The sequence below is a fragment of the Dendrobium catenatum genome, unplaced genomic scaffold, assembly GCF_001605985.2.
Source record: "Dendrobium catenatum unplaced genomic scaffold, ASM160598v2 fragScaff_scaffold_370, whole genome shotgun sequence".
Taxonomy (NCBI): Eukaryota; Viridiplantae; Streptophyta; class Magnoliopsida; order Asparagales; family Orchidaceae; genus Dendrobium; species Dendrobium catenatum.
In genome coordinates this window covers 3,361,894-3,367,025 of record NW_021318832.1, presented here as the reverse complement: position 1 = coordinate 3,367,025, position 5,132 = coordinate 3,361,894, and positions in this window count along the sequence as shown.

Here is a 5,132-nt window from a genome sequence, read left to right as displayed (position 1 = left end):
TTTTGATAATATGATTGAAGCAAAATAAAATGATGATGAAAATATTTGTGATTACTATTATTTGATGTCTTTGGAAGGCTCCATGTTATGAATATTGATTAAAAGAAAAAGAAAAAAATTCCTTCCAACTTTGGTATTGGATCATGATAGGTTGTATCAAAGCAATGATTATTGGAATAATTGATCAATAACTAGAACCATATGAATGATCACATAGGAATGATTAGTGGATAAGTGATGATGGCTAATGGTAACTTAAAAGTTAGTTTCATGTATGCCCTTATATGTAATATGTTGGGATCTTGCATATGTTTAATAGATATAGGTATTGAGAAGCCATGAATCTCCAAGATCAAGATGTAATAGATGGACAAAATTTCCGTCATGTGGAGGCAATACAGTGTACAATTGGTACTATGACTTCAGACTCAATGATGCAGTTTGTTAGTTTAATGGCTTAGGTGACAGACGACATGCTTAGTAGGATATCTATTTCGAAAATGGAGAAGTAAGATGTTTCTTTGAGTTGCTATATATTTTTGTGTCCATGTTCTAGTTTTTTTTTTCCTAATAGATTTTGGTTGTTTTAATGATCTAGTTGTTGGAATGATCTATTGCTTTATTATTTGGCGGTCGATTGCTTACTTCTACTATTACATAAACTTTAGAAAATCTTTTAGCTTTTCCTTCACAAGTTTTTTAGGCAATTAAGGCCTCACAAGTATCTGTATTACCCTAGTTTAATTATGTTTGACACAAATGTTTTTTATTTGTAAATATTGAAAAATATGTGAAATTAGCTTATTATCTTTACGGTGATTCAATGTATCTTTATTATCATTGGCAAACATGCATGCATAGACAAAGAATTTTCTTATTTTATTTCTTAAGTATTTATGACACAAAGCCCTCTAAATCATAACATAACAATAATCATAAATATTTTCATCATCTTTTTGTTTTACTTTATACCGTCAAAAGAATAATATAAAACAATTCAGGATTCATTTCGTTCAGAATACATAATAGAAAATAACATCAAACATATCATTTAGAATACACCTCATATTTCATAATGCCTTTACTTAATTCTATTATTCATCAACCCCTTATAACTTCACTATAACTTATACCTCCATTTATTAATCCCACATTTGTTTAGAAGTACCATATGTACAAATTGATAAATCTTATATGTTCACATGCCCTTATAAATCCACTTGCATTTCATCTTTTTTCTCTCCTTTCACGTTGTTTTAATATATGAATATAGAAACATCAACACTTTCAATATATATGAATAAAATTCAACATGATACATAAACAAATGAAATTTCACATGTACAAAAGAAATAATAGTGTGGACGTTGAACATTTAACATTAATAAATTAAAAAATCATTTACTGGTGTCTGGTGACATTCATAATATCATTTTGAAATATTTATCATTATGTAGCAATTTCTTTTAATATTAAAATGCTTAAAATATTGCATAACTCAAACTATTCGGTAAAGATCTAATTTTTTTTTTTTCAATATAACTAGAACTTTCTATTTTACCACATGTCAAAAAATAACATGAAAAGTTCATAAATCCTTATAAATTTGTGTTTGTGTGGGTCTCCGAAAGGATTCTGCTCACAGTAAATAAAATACAAAGAGTACGATCGTACTGTCCCATAGGACAAAACGGTTGTAAACCTTTACACTCAACGCAAGCAGGCCAATAGAAGAGAAGATGGAGTCATACATATGATTAGTCATGGAGGATAGCGGCATTCACTTATACACCTCGATAGATAATAATATGTATGACCCAAAATTTTTGAGATTTCTCTCATTCGATACATCAGTTGGAATGAGGTTTATTTGATATGAGTATCGGTTTCTGATGGATGCAAGCCCCCGTGATTAATTACATCTTAAGCATTGACCTAAGAAAACTCTCGATTAAGGATGATAAATTATTCTCTCTAGGGATTTGGTGCATAGGAAATTTCCAAAGCTCTCCTAATCCAAAAGAAGATTGGCTCAAATGTCTATTTCAGCATATGCAGATCATATAATCACTCGACCGATCAAAATAAGAGAAACTAGAAGAGAAGTTACTTCATACCACATGTGTGAGGGAAAGATGGAAGTGGTGCCATCAAAGTGAAGCGGATGGGTAGGATTTATAGTCTCTTAATAATGGAGGGCTTATCCACCAATAAGGCATGCAATGATATACTAATACCGTCAGCTTTTGATCTAAGATATAAAAGGGGCGTAATGTACACCAAGTATTGACACCCTCGACCTAACTAATGCAAGACGCTATGAAGAGACTAATAATTTAAACCTTATTAGGGATCTAAATAGCTTCGACCTAGATTTACCACCTTGCTTAGAAAGGGGTACCAGCTAAACATCACATACTATATCAAATCCATAATATTTAGTCTTATGCAAATGCAAGAGTGGTGGGAGGCATAGAAATAAAAATGGGCACAAGGTCTAACCATGAATAGTACTATGCTTTATGCAAGGTGAACTATCCCTCTATGTTATAAAAATAAAATCTATATGCTTGGACTTAAGGTTATGCATGATATAGGTAGAGCCAATCAGGACTGGCTAATAATCACTATTAAATGAACAAGGCTTATTTATTATCATTTTAAAAAGTGACCCTTAAAGGGTTCATGCAGTAATTTTGAGAAATTGATTGATTTTAAACGTTATGTTCATTTTTATCTTGCTTAAATGAATTTTAGTTTTATAGAAAATTTAACATCCTAAGGAGTTTAACATAAAGACTCCTTTCGAGCCACCCCAAAGCCAAATAGAGTAATAAACTTAGAAAAAAGCATGAACTTCTAATGCGCGAATAAAGTAGACGCATTATCACATTAAAAATATCAACCAAAGTGTCCAAAGTTTATGGTAAGTACCACTTATTATATAACCCAAAATGCTGAAAAGAGTGGTCGGGCCCCACCGACAACAACCCGGATTCTATCCTATGAAATAACACAACTCTTGAAAATTAGACTTTTTTATCTTGGTCTTCTTATCCTTTCATTGTATTCCTTCTTTCAAGCTCGTCGTGGTACATCATTTGTTTGTAACAAACCTAATAAAATAAAATAACAAAATTCCTTACACAAATGATGAAATTGAAATCTAAAAGTAGAGTAATAATAGTCTACCTAGAGACGAACAACTTTCCCAACTGATCTGTTAAGCACTCCGAGGGAAAATTTTTCACTTATCATGTTCTCTTTTCTAATTCTAATTATATGTTAAGTATAAAAGTATTAAATTCTAATATATATATATATATATATATATATATACAGTGATTTAAAAAAAAAAGTATGACTTGTAAACATGAAAATTTTCATCATGGCTCACAAAAGTTTTAATTTCTATGATTTATATAACTTTTTGCTTTTACATATGGTAGGAGCTCATATGAGAATATTTGAATGCTATTCTTTAATGACTTTTAATTATATGTATTTCTTATACTCATTTAATTTTTTTTATATTATATTTAGATTAATTTATTATGTTTAATATTATATTGAATATGAAATTAACTTGTTTAATTATTTAAACAAAAACTTTGAACCGGTTGGCTTTAGAAAATCAATATTGATTCACCAGTTGAACTAGTGGTTCTTGTTAGTTTAGCCCGATTTAATAAAAGTCGGTTCTTAAATTAGATCGGCATGTCCATCTAATTGGTTTCGATTGAATAGTCGTATTGGCTAGTCATTAATATTCCCTAGCCCCACACATCCCCATGGCCATGGTGGAACATGGAGGTCAATCATTTTGATCATTGAAGAAGAAATAAAAGAGATCCACCATTTTTTTATTGGATAACAAAATGGAGATTGTGGAAGGAGAGAGAGAGAGAGAGAGAGAGAGAGAGAGAGAGAGAGAGAAATTACTTTATAAGAATAATACACATAAAAATTTTGAAGTTTTTATTTTCTACACTTACATTTGCAGTGGTGTCAAAAACAACTCAGCTTTGGTGTCAATGCGCTTCACATTCCTCAAATGCCCAAATCAGATTCCCATCCCTCGACCTAACTACAAGATCAAACGAAAAACATCGAATTCAAAAACCAAAACTAATTACATTCCAAAATTATAAATCTCTTTCAAAATCAAGTAGATATCTCCCCTTCCAATCTTACATCATTACATGTGTTGTGTGAAGCATCCTAAAAAGGAAGAGAAGGATGCAAGTGGAATCGTTGAACTGCAACGTTGAATGCGGGATAAGAGGAACGGCAGGTTAACCCGGGTTGGCTTTGGGTTTTCGGGTCAACCCGAATCAACCTAATTTTACAAACGGGTCAGAATTCCAAATTCAACCCTTTTTTCAAACGAGTTGACATTAACCTGAAATTTTTAAGGTTTAGGTTCGAATCGGATTTTCGGGTTGTGTCAAATATTGACACCCCTAACTTCACACACATATGTAAGATTAGAAGGGGAGATATCTGCTCGATTTTGAAAAGCGATTTATAATTTTGGAATGTAATTAGTTTTGGTTTTGATTTCAATGTTTTTCGTTTGATCTTGGAGTTAGGTTGAGGGATGAGAACCTGATTTAGGCATTTGAGGAATGTGAAGGACGATGGTGAAATGTGCCGCATCCTTGAGGGGGTGGACGAGGCGAACAGCGGTGTTGTCGGAGGAAGTTATAAGGTCCTCTTCCCAGGTCCTCTTCCCAAATTGCGTGAGGCTGTGTAAATCATGTCGTGTCGGGTTGACCCGGGCCCCAGGCAAGTCAGGTTTGGGTCTAAGAATCTAACATGTTTTTAAAAAACGGGTCGGAATCAGGTTAGATCAAATAGTGCCAGATCAATTTCAATTTTGATTCGAACTCAACCCAAAACCCGATTTTAACAACCATTTCTTTTTACACGCAAATGATCTAAAGGGACAACAATAAAAAAAAAAAAAAAACTAACATACAAATGTGCAAAAAAAAAAAAAAAATCTCCACCTTAGTTCGAGAGAGTGAGAGAGAGAGAGTGAGAGTGAGAGTGAGAGAGAGAAGAAATATATAGGAAAGAGAAGGCTTCTTCTTATCCATATCTCACTTCCTCTCTCTCTCCTCTCACTT